The sequence below is a fragment of the Lissotriton helveticus genome, chromosome 9, assembly GCF_964261635.1.
Source record: "Lissotriton helveticus chromosome 9, aLisHel1.1, whole genome shotgun sequence".
Lineage (NCBI taxonomy): Eukaryota > Metazoa > Chordata > Amphibia > Caudata > Salamandridae > Lissotriton > Lissotriton helveticus.
The window spans coordinates 77,961,831-77,974,327 of NC_136070.1; positions in this window are offsets into that span (position 1 = coordinate 77,961,831).

Here is a 12,497-nt window from a genome sequence, read left to right on the forward strand (position 1 = left end):
GTAGATGCCCCCTTTTACGGTTCCCACGCTTCATTTAGAGTGTGGAACCCTCTGAGTTTGGTTGTATGTTTATACAACGCATTCCGTTGCAACGCATGCATTTACCACGCATGCGTTACAACGAAATGATTTTTTAACGCATAACCTTTTCCTCTAATTCTTGCGTGGTGACGTCGTACTTCGTTAAGAGGAAACGGAAGTTTTTTTCCGTTTCCTCTTAAATGACGACGATTGCCTGCATAATATGACGTGATTTCAGGTGAGGTTTTTATTTGGGGGGGAGACCCCCCCAAGCCCCCCTTGTTTATTTTGAACCTTTACCACATATGCCTTTACTACATACCTCGTAGTAAAGGTATGCGTGGTAAAGGCTTTCGTGTTAACCACGCATGCGTTGTAATGCATGCGTGGTTAATGTATTCGTGGAAACGGCCGCGTTGTAGTGGCCGTTTCCCCTGAGTTTCAGGGGGCAGTCTTAGTCGGCTGCACTCACTACCTGCGCATACTCGTGGCCTTAGTAATTATTTAGAATTTAGGAAGGCCATCAAGACGCTACGTTTCCCTGCACCATAGTCCGCGTCTGCTCCATCTGCTTATGTCAGCCTTCTCTGGTTTTAGCGCCGGGGCGCCCCTTTGCTGGGGCAGCTGGAGCGCTCTACAAATCACAGTAACATAACATAACATAACATAACATAACATAACATAACATAACATAACATAACACTGTAGTAAACGCATGCCGTAAGTCAAGCCATAGCAACAAGTATGGCAGGCTGGCCTCCACTAAGCAGGTGGAGGTTGTGCCTTCACCACAGCAGCCACATGGGCGCCGCCCCACCATACTTTCTATAAGGTCCTTGGTGCTAAAACACACGTTACTCTGCACAAGTAAAAATCCTGATGAAATTCAACATTCAAATAAAAAAAAACTTTATTTCCAAGAAATAAATTCTTACAGAAATATTTCACAAATGATGAAATTCATTTAACAGTAAATTCTGACATTCTATTTATATTTTAAACAGTTTTGTGACTGAAAACATGACAGTTTTTTTTTGTTTTAAATATGGATGACACGACAAGACGTCTCTACAAATGCGGGTTTGCTAAGAGAAATCACAGCACTTGAAATACTGGGTCTCTGCGGGGGATGACACCAATTATACTGATACAAGTTTGCAAATTGTCCATCGATGCTGACTCATAAACATAAATGTATGCAAATTGTGCCATACGCAAATGGAGGCTTTTTAAAATGTGTTCAAAATATTCCTGTAAATTAGGCACGAGTCAAAAAATCGCTTCTCACGCAACATCTGCTGAACAGTTGGGCTGCCAAGTAAATATCAAACGTCTATTATAGACTGACTGATTCTGCAACTTTTGTCGTGACTGAAGCTCTCAAAACATTCAGCTCTATATAATTATGCAGTGAAACATGTAAATAACTCAGTGTCCAACTGCTGTGTATCACTCTTGCAGAATCTCTCCAGGAATGTTTAACCCCTTGCATGCTTGTGACGGAACCGTTCCGTCACAAGCCTCGGGTGTGCTGTGCTTGTGACGGAACGGTTCCGTCACGGCCCGCTCGCCGCGCTTGCGCGGCGTGAATTCCGCGCCTGCGCTGAGCGTTCTATTAGGCGGGCGGGGCCGTGACGGAACCGTTCCGTCACAAGCACAGCGCGCCCGAGGCTCGTGACGGAGCGGTTCCATCACGAGCACGGGAGCGCCGCGCGGCCCCCTCCTCCCCTTAGCACTGCGGCGGAATAGCCGCCGCAGTGAAGGGGTTATTATGAGACCTAGAGATGTGTATGTCACGTCACACGCAGTACATTGGCCTGCATCTCAGGTCTGTGGTAACGCTACAAAAGTAAGGTCAAAAATATGCAAAGTCCTTTTTTGGATTGTGGTGGGTGGCCCGCCCTCTGCACCCCCAACAGAGGACTGCTCCCCACAATTTGAGAACCCTGCCTGGCTCCTTAATAGTTGGATAAAGTTCAAAGAAAATTAGATTTGAACCAGAGATTATAAAATGGTGGCCTGAATTTGGGACACGTGGGCCCAGATGTACAAAGGTGTCACGCAATGCACCACAGCAGCCAAAAATGCTGCGCTGGTTTACGTGACGGCACTCTCCTGTCCGTAGTGCCACAACATAATTTATCTAGTGAATGCTACGCACACACCTTTGCCAGTGGCATAACACATGCCCCATGGTGCGGGGGCCCCCGAGCTGCAGGGGGTACCCTCAGCACAGTACTATGGCCTGAGAGCTCCGGATTAAATCCGGAGTGGGGGCCCCTCCAGGAACCTGGCAGGGGGCCCCTGTTTGAATATAAAAAATATGCTTTTGCATTTTCTTACGTAAGTTAGCATTTGCGGCTCCATTTTGTGTATGGGGGCCATTTCGAACTATGATCGAAACTAAATCTTTGCTATTTCCGAGGAACGGCTTCTTCTAAGTTATGTTTCTCCAAAGCTGAGTTCTGTTACACTAATGAATACACTGTCCTTATTAGTGCATACCTTTCCCTTTAGATAGAGGTCTTCTCACACTCATCTAGTGGCGGACAAGGGCAGAATGGCCTCGACTAGTAGATAATGTAAGCCTGGCCTCAGAATTGAAACTAACTCCTTTGTAATTTACTGTTCAGCTGCATCTGCTTGGAAAAATCCTTGGTGGGCGTGCTTTCATTGGTTTCGAAGTGTGCATAGTGTATCGATATGCTTGCTGATGTCAGTCCCTCTGCAGCACTCCTAAGCGACTGGGCAGACTGGGCTCCACTCTGAGTGTATCAGAATAAACAATTATTGATTTGTATTCTCTACTATCTGACCAACTCTTCATTTGGTATGGAAGGCTGAGAGGTGTTCGTGAGTAACCAGGGTGACCCTATTTGGGTAATTTCCTTCAACTCCTCAAGTTTTGTTACGCATGTGACCTTTGCGCCATAGTGCAAGGGTGTGTGCGTCAGTCTAGCATAGTTTTTGTACTGGAAGGGTTTCCTTCCAGTACAAAATACTATGCCTAGACAACTTTAAAAAAAAGTTCTACTATGTCTGTGTGCTGTACAGTGCAGCACGCATGCAAAGTCGGGAAAGAAAGGAGAAATGTAAACATTTTTCCATTAAACACCTGCTTTAAAGTGGTGTTAATTTGTGCTGCAAAACTCTTTCTACTATTGTTAGTGGATAGGGTTTTGCATCACAGAATATGTGCAGTAGCAAGGGAACGCCCATGTACCACCCATGTAACGCCTCCTTGATGCTAAGTAATGCAAAGCAGCACTTCACGCTGATTTGCTTGACTTTTTCCAGGAAACGAACGAATATACTAATTTGTGTTGGTTTGTAAATTCCCCCAAAAAATTGCGTCAGTTCTGCGTTAAAAAAGTAAGGGAAACCCGATGTAAACTCTTCCTAAATCTGAGCCTTGGAGTTCTGAAATGTCCTCTTTCAGTAGTCAGGCAGAGGGTCTTGAAATTTCCAGAAGGGAGTGGTTACTCAAGATCTAAAATGATTTTACCGTGCACGTGGTGCCTGAAAAGACTATACCGATAGCTGACATTGCTATTTTCTTTATGTGCGAATTAAAGAATAGTTCACTGTGAAGAGCAGATTTGGAGTGCATAATCTGCACAGTGGTTGCCGTGGCATTCCCTGCAGCAGCAGCCCTGCGGCGGGTGTATGTAGGAGCAGGGAGGGTGCTGGCGTTTCCTTTAGCGGCCACCCGATGATGGCTGCTGCTAAGAGTGGGAAAGGGAGGCCGCCACCCCCAAAACTCAGGCCACCCAGGGTGGATCGCCCCCTCCTCACCCTTGCTACACCACTGGGAATATGTGATGGAGCTCCAGATCACAAGATAAAAATCTCTGAGGTACCAGGGCTCAAATTTGAGGGCCTGATTCACAAAATACAATTACTTTTGTACCGCAAACAGATTTCCAATTCTGCAACTTACAAATCTTTTCCAAATTAAATGATACCTGGAATTCTTCAATTTTTGCGCGTCGAGTTGCATTCCTGGAAAGTGATTATGAATTCCATAGTCTCATGTTAATGATTATGTCTGAGTAGTTTAGTATGAGAAAATAGTCAGTACTAGTGCAAATACACCACACCTGCCAACTTTTTGTTCATGAGGAAAGCATTGTGCCATGTGGAGAAACCCCTACCTTACGCCCACTTAAACCTTTGAGGTGTGTTCCATTACCAACCTGGAAACGGATTTACTCCTGCAATTCACAGGAGTATATCCCTGACCTTTTCCAGAATGGGAAGGGTTTGCAAAGGCTTACTTAGTACCCACAAATGCAGACATTAGTGGGAGTTAAAACAAACTCATTGGGCAGTCCTACAATGTAACATCCACTCTCCGCCCACATCCCTGCCTTATCAATAGATTTACTTTTTGGAATTCTTACACTGGTAAATAAATACATTAAGCTATTTGCATTTCTAAGTCTGACTTAAATGCAAAAATAGTTTTGAGAATAAGTCCTGGAAGTTTCTGCTGGTGGGGAGATGAGAGTAGAGGGTTGCTTTTGTGCTGGGGAGGGTGATCTAATGTCATTATTTAAATAACAATGTTGTTCTGGGTGTCTTTTGAATGTTCCAAAAGTACACGGTCCAGTAGGTGGAAAAATCAGATTTGATTTATTTATTTATTTATTTATTAGAAAGTTTTGTATAGCGCGAACAAGACCCGTGGGTATCAGAGCGCTTAACATATAGGCGTATGCGAAAGACATATATATCAAACAGTTATATGGGCATCGGAACGAATAACATATGAAGGCGTAGGAGAAAGACATATATATCAAAACAGTTATATAGACAACAAATATGAGGTAGATGATAAGAGGTAGATGATAAATATAGTCAATGGTGGATATACTTCTATCACAAGTAAAATGTGTAAGCAAGTATGAATAGGTGGGTCATTGACATTTCCGTGACTAATCTATTCTAGGTAGACATAAATATCAAACAGTTATACGGACAGCAAATATGAGGTAGATGATAAGAGGTAGATGATAAATAAAGTCAGCGGTGGAAATATTTCTATCAAAGATAGAATGTGTAAACAAGTATGATATTTAGGTCATTGTCAGTTCGTGACTGATCTATTCTAGGTAGTGTATTTCTTCATCAGAAAGCTCTTTACTTCTCGCTTAAACGATGCCACATTTTGGATCTTCCTGATGATAGGAGGAATTGAATTCCATATTCTGGGGGCAGCTCCTGAGAACGCTCTGTCATAAGTTTTTTTCTTGTGGAAAAAGGCTGGCCGTAGTAGAAATTCTTCAGTACTCCTCGCTGGTCGATTCCCTCCCGATAGCTGGATTTTCTTCGCTAGGTATCCTGGGGTGTTGTGGTGAAGCGCTTTATGGGTGATACAAGCTATCTTCATTTGGATTCTTGCTTCATAGGGTAGCCAACTTAAAGCTTTCAAGTGTGGCGATATATGGTCGTATTTCCTGGATCCGGTGATAATTCTTGCCGCAGCGTTTAGGCATGCTTTCAATGGTGCTGTGGACATTTTTGGTAAGCCCGCTAAGGTGGTGCAGCCATATTCAATCCTAGAGATAACTAAGGATTGGATAGCCAATTTGAGATCCGCCTCTGAGATGAATGGTTTCAGTTTTCTTAAGTAGTTCAGGTGGAATCGAGCATTCTTGGCCATTGAGTTGATGTGGGCTTTCATGTCTAAATTCTCGTCCAGAGTGATTCCTAGAGATTTCGCTGACTTGATTAATGTTGGGGTGCAGTTTAGCGCAGTCACCACTTTCGTCCACTCCTTTATTTCCGTACGGCTCCTTGCTGGTGAGATTAGTAGGAACTCCGTTTTGTTGGCGTTAAGCTTCAGTTGGTTGGTAGTTAACCATTGCAGAGCCATTTTTAAAGCCTTGTTCACTCGTTCCAAGTCTTTTAGGGAAGAGATCTTTAGATATATTTGTGTGTCATCTGCATACATGTGATACGATATCTCTGCTTTTTGGAGAATTTCTGTAAGCGGCTTAACGTAAAGGTTAAACAGATCTGGGGATAACGTTGATCCTTGAGGGACTCCGATTGAAATAGGGCATGGAGGTGAAAGTGACTGGTTGACCAGGAATCGTTGTGATCTGTTCTGTAGAAAAGAGATGAACCATTTCAGCACAATTCCTGACAGACCCATCCTGTCTCGTAACCTGGACAATAATGCTTCGTGATTTACGGTGTCGAAGGCCGACGACAGATCGAGGAGAATCAGTAGGCATGCTTTGTTTTGGTCAAGTGCCTGTAGCGCATCGTCAACAATATGGAGGATCGCTGTTTCAGTACTGTGCCCTGCTCTGAATCCTGATTGGCATTCATCAAGCAATGAGAACTTGGTGATGTGTTGGCTTAGTTGGTTCTGTACGCATTTTTCTATTAGTTTGGCCAGTAGCGGGATGTTGGTCACTGGGCGAAAGTTGTTTGGGTCTGATCTATCTGCTGTGGGTTTTTTGATTATGGGGGCAACTTGACCTGTTTTTAGGCAGTCAGGGAGGATCCCTTGTGATAGTGAGGCATTTATAATTTCGGTCCATATTGGAATCAAAACGTGATTGATTTCTTTTACACATTTTGCGGGAAGGGGATCTTGATAGTGATTGTTTGGTTTTATTTTGGAAAGCGTTTTGGCGATACTGTGCTGGTCGTATAGTTCGAACGTATCCCAACTTGCCTCATTTTTTGTTATGGTATTCTCCGTTGTAACGGCGGTAGGCATTTGATCAGAGGGAATGTTTGTCACGGCGTCTTTGAGCTCTGCTTCTAGTGATTTCGCCTTCTCTGTGAAAAATGTAGAAAATTCTTCACAATTTAGGGGCGTTTTTGAGTTCTCATGGGCAGATTTGGCTAATTTGTTTGATTGTTGCTTTAGGATTTCAAAGAGTTTTCGTGGTCTGTTTTTGGCACTATCCAGTTCAGACCGTATGAATTCCTGTTTTGATTTGATGATCATTTTATTATATTGGCCTCTAATTTTTCTGAGTGCTTTCAGCTCTGGGGATGAAGGGTGTTGTCTCCATTTTCTTTCGGCCATTCTCAATTTACGCCTTTCTTCATTTAGCGATTCATTAAACCAAGGATTTTTTGTCTTCTCCAAGATATTTTTCAGTTTTAATGGCATGGTGTTATTGACAATAGTTTCGACCGTTGTTATATAATGTTCGGTCAGTTCGTTTACGTTCTGCAGGTTGTTATGAGGTTTTAGGTCTCTTTCACAGCTTTCCACTAGTAGCTCTAAGTTTGCATCTCTAGTGTCTCTAACCCATTTTTTGGTCTTGAGGGGTTGTCTGGTTGTGCCTTTTTCCATTATAGGTATCGTGAATGTTATGGCATGATGATCCGACCAGTCGCATGGTGTTATAGAGAGGATTGCTGTATCTTTGTTTCGCGCAATAATCCAGTCTAACGTCGCTCCTTTCGAATGTGTGGGTTGTGTGCATAGTTGAGTAAGGTTCAGTTCAGCAAGGAAATCTTTCAGCGATTTGACCAGTTTGTCGTTGTGGTCCTCCCAATGTAAGTTGAAGTCGCCAAGAAATATATTATTGACGCCGTCATTAGAATTGGTCGTTATGATCTCCATTAGCTCCTCTGTAAACTTTTCGCTGTCTCCTGGTGGATGGTAAAAAGAATGGAGGTTGAATCTTTGTTTGGTAGCTGTTCTGAGATTAAGACCTAGATATTCGCTTGATTCTAGGGGGTCGGCTTGGATTTGTTTGACCTCAATATCGGATCTGTGAATGCAGGCTATGCCTCCTCCTAACTTTATGGGTCTATCGAGTCTGAAAATGTTGAATTGGGGTGGTACTAGGAGATCCATGATAGGGGATGAGGATTCCGTAAGCCATGTTTCAGTAAGGACTGCTAAATCAATGTCCCTGTTGATGATGAGGTCAGCTATATCCGACGCATGTTTCGTTGCCGACCGACAGTTGAGTAGTAGACATGTCAGCGGTTTTTCTTTGTTGCTGAGGTTTCCATTCTTATTCTCTGTGGCTGTTAATTGTACCTGTTGTAGATTGTGAGGGTTAGATGTTCTATCATTCTTTCTCGTTGTTCTGTTTGAGTCGAGTGGTACTGTTTCGATTCTTTCCTCTCTCTCATGTTCCGGTATTTCATACGATCTGGTTAAGGCCAGAGTTTCCTCCTTTGATAAAGGTTTTGCCCTATTCGGTCTGTTGTCATTGTGTTTCAACTGCCAGATCGTTTCGTTACTCTTTCTTTGTGAGCGGTGTATCACGTTTTGGATGTGCGTGACCTTGGAGTGAATGCTCGTCATCGTCTCCTCGATTTTATCCATTGCCTGTGAGGTATTTATAGTGATTTGTGCCATCTTGTTTACAAGTTTCTGGAGCATATTAATATCTTTCCTGTTCTGGTGTGATTTCTTAGGGTAGGCAGATCTATTGTTCCGGAGTTTGTATTTTGTTCTTCTCTTTATTGGCTCTGTTCTTTTTTCCGTATCCCTTTCATTTGTAACCTCTGTTTGATTATTCCTTCCGTTACTATTGGGGGTGTCGACATTGCTCGCTCCGTTATGTGTTGTCATGGGTGCTTTTGTGGGTGGAGGTCTGCATGGTGTTGGTGTTATACTCAGGGGAGGTGTAGGGGGGCTGATATCTCTCCCTCGTCCACCTCTTGGTTGTCATGGGGCATTATTCTCGAGCTCGAAGTATGTTCTACCAGGGAGGCTTCTTCGTTCCTAAGCGAGGACGGCTCTTCTCTTTGGGGTCGGTTCTGTTCATTGTTTGTCTGGTTGATAAATCTCTCCGTTCTTTCTGTCATGTTCTCAGACTTGGACCTTGCTATCTCAGGTCTATCTTCTCGTATCGAGCTTTGAGCATGGTGTCCCCTATATCTAATGACTGCACTGTTGTTATCATTAGTGACAGGGGTGTATCCTGGTGGGATCTGGTGTAGTTGGTGTCTTGGGTCTTCTAATGAGTCTTTCATTATTTGGAATATCTTGGCAAATTTCTCCAGTTCTCTGTTTGCTGCTTGTATCAACACTATACCCGATTTGTAGATGGTGATACTTAGTTCTGCTCTGCATCTGTATGATGGTGAAGTCATCATTTTTATGCCATGAGGGATGTTTGTAGTCGTTTTTATGGCAAGCATCCTTGAGAAGGTGTTGCACCATTTTGTAGTTTTGTTCGTGTAGAATATGAGGTCGTTCATTGAAGCGCCATTAGTTATATTGAAATATAGGTCCGTAAATAGTATATCTTGGTTTTTTCTCAGGGTGTCGTGTTTAAACTTTTTAGCTGCATTCTTAGATAGATTAGGTGGGTATTTTATAGTCTGAGCTTTCAAGCCTACCGTCTTTTGGTATCGCCCGCTCATACTAGCTCTATGTAACACGTCTTCAAGTGACTCTTTCCTCAGCTTGCTTCAGGGTATAAATGTAGCAAGTCTTCAAGTGACTCTTTCCTCCGCTTGTTTCCGGGTAAGAATGCTGCTGATGATGCTTTGTTCCCCTTCTGTGCTTACTTTCTGACTCTAGACTTGTTTTATATAAAAGTTTGCTGTGTGAAAATTTCAACTCAGTTTACTCCTGGTATCCTTTTTGTCAATTATAATTCCAGCTGGTCACAGTTAGAGACTCTTAGCTCTCTCGTTATCTTCTTAGTTGTATTGTCATTGGGTTGTGAAATATAGCACCCAGATAGTGTAAGATGGCTGCTGTCGGGCTGGTTCTTGTAGGAGCAGAGAAGACTTTCTCTCTTTCCACTACTTCAATTTGGTCCTTCTTCCCTGGCCGACTGTTTTTATTCCTTGTTGGTTGTTTCACAGAGGTGCTAGTTTTCCCCTGTTCAGGAGGTGATCTTACTTTAATTATTTAATTGTCAGCTCAGCTCAGCTTGTAGTACTCGAGTACTTAGATCGCCGGGTTATTATTGGTCCAGTCCGCTTTTGGGCGCCATTTTAAGGTCAGGCAGGGCACAGTTTAGGCTCCCGACTGACTCCCTCTTCCTGATTTTATTAAAATAAGGTCCCGCCTCACTCACCGCTGGGTGCAAGGACCTCCGAGGGCCCCCGCTTTGGATTGCCGTCTTGCTCCTGTCCTCCGCTCGCAATTTCCGACGTCTTTGCTGATGGCTCCGTCAAGACGCTCGTCTCCGCAAGCGCTGTCAGGCTCCGGCTGGGGCTGGCTTGCTACAATATGTTCTTCTCTGCATGCAATGATCCTCGTAGGAGACCCCCGCCTCAACGCCTACCCGGGGGTCGTCTTTTCACATCGGCAGCTTCCACGGATGGGCAGTTCTTCTCCGGTGGCTCTCCGTCCTCCAGGTCAGTGTGTGTCCGCCATTTGCTGACCTGTCTTCTGGGTTGATTTCTACTGCGCTCGCCACACTGCTTGTTCCGCTGTTGTAGCCACTCAGCACTTCAGCTCCTCATCCTGTAGATTTGGCAGGGGAGTTTTGTTCGTCTTCTTCAGGGTATTTCTGGGATTTAAACCGGTTACGGTGATCCCTACCCCAGGAGCTCTCTCACAGAGCTCTTATTCGGCGGCCATCTTTAGCCATCTCTTTGATACACGCAGGATTAGGGCAACACATCCATCTTGGAAAAGCAATAGATGTCTATTTGCTATTGTCAAGGGATTCTTCTTAGAAGTCCGGGTCTTTTCAGCTACTCGGCTAGATCTGTCGCTGTGTAGACGATTTTATTTAGATTCACTATTTGAAAATTCATCTATGTGGATATTATAAAAATGTAGCATGGACTCAACTGTCCTCGATTTAGGTTAACGCCTCCAGAATAATATCTCCACAAAAACTACAGAGGCAAGGGTGTGTATTTATGTATATATATATATATATATATATATATATATATATATATATATATATATATATATATATATATATATATATATATATATATATATATATATATATATATATATATATATCAAAGCTCCAAACTGTCCCCAGTTAGAGATGAGCACGGAAAAAGACTTGCTGTTGAAAGCGTTTATTCAGGTACAAACTGCTTCAGCACACCAATCTTGAACCCAGCAGGAAGCCGCCTGCAGCCTGACGCGTTTCAGAGCCCTTCGCTCTTTCCTCAGAGGCTCGGCATTACCTTGTGCTGCGACACACCCACTATTAAATGCCCTCCAATGGGCTCCTCGAATGAGTAAGGCGCACAGTCTTATGGACTATGTAGTGTGTGTCTTTAATCAAAATCCTGAATGGATGCACTTTAAATTTTCCTGTGTCCAATTTGAAGGTCCTGGATGGACCTCGGAGTGTTGCACAGTTCTATATCCTTAGTCCTTTTCCCACATGTGCGCTTGTCAGGATGGCAAGCACGTGGCCTCCAGTCCTCACGGGGTGGTGCATCTCTAGCGGCGGGACTGCCGCGAAATATCAAAGCTCCAAACTGTCCCCAGTTAGAGATGCACACGGAAAAAGACTTGCTGTTGAAAGCGTTTATTCAGGTACAAACTGCATCAGCACACCAATCTTGAACCCAGCAGGAAGCCGTCTGCAGCCTGACGCGTTGCAGAGCCCTTCGCTCTTTCCTCAGAGGCTCGGCATTACCTTGTGCTGCGACACACCCACTATTTAAATGCCCTCCAATGGGCTCCTCGAATGAGTAAGGCGCACAGTCTTATGGACTATGTAGTGTGTGTCTTTAATCAAAATCCTGAATGGATGCACTTTAAATTTTCCTGTGTCCAGTTTGAAGGTCCTGGATTGACCTCGGAGTGTTGCACAGTTCTATATCCTTAGTCCCTATCCCACATGTGCGCTTGTCAGATTGGCAAGCACGTGGCCCCCAGTCCTCACGGGGTGGTGCATCTCCTAACAGCTTTGTTTTATATATATATATATATGTGCAATGCTGCCTTGCAAGAATAAAATACCCAACCAGGTGTGTGGCCTCCCAAGTCTGGTTTCTCGTGTGTGATATATATATATATATACTGACTAGCCCAAAATGTCCTCCACGTTTACATTGGTCATCACATGACCTGCACGTTGGGTGTGGTGTAAGGGATTTTAAAAATGGTCGTTTGTTGCCGACCAGACGAGCGTGATCAAGCCGTAAAGGTGAAACGCGTCGACTTTTTCCTGTCTAAAGAATAAAGGATTTACTGCAAACGCTGGGTGTCCAGGTTTACTTCTTGATCTGAGAGGTGTTGGAGACAATTTTAAAGGCTGGCCGGTAACCTGACCTGGACCGCTCATGACAGCGGCATCGCTCTAAACTGGCAAAGGTGGAGTGCATATATATATATATATATATATATATATATATATATATATATATATATATATATATTACCTACTGGCGGTCGCCAGTAGGTATATATAGTTAGGATTTTTTCTCTATGGGATTTTTGAAAATTCTATGTCTAATAACTTTGGCGTTTGTGGACGGAATTGGCTGAAATTTTCAGGAAAATGGCACATTTTGTTTCTGAGCAGCCCTTGAAAATTTGGGGG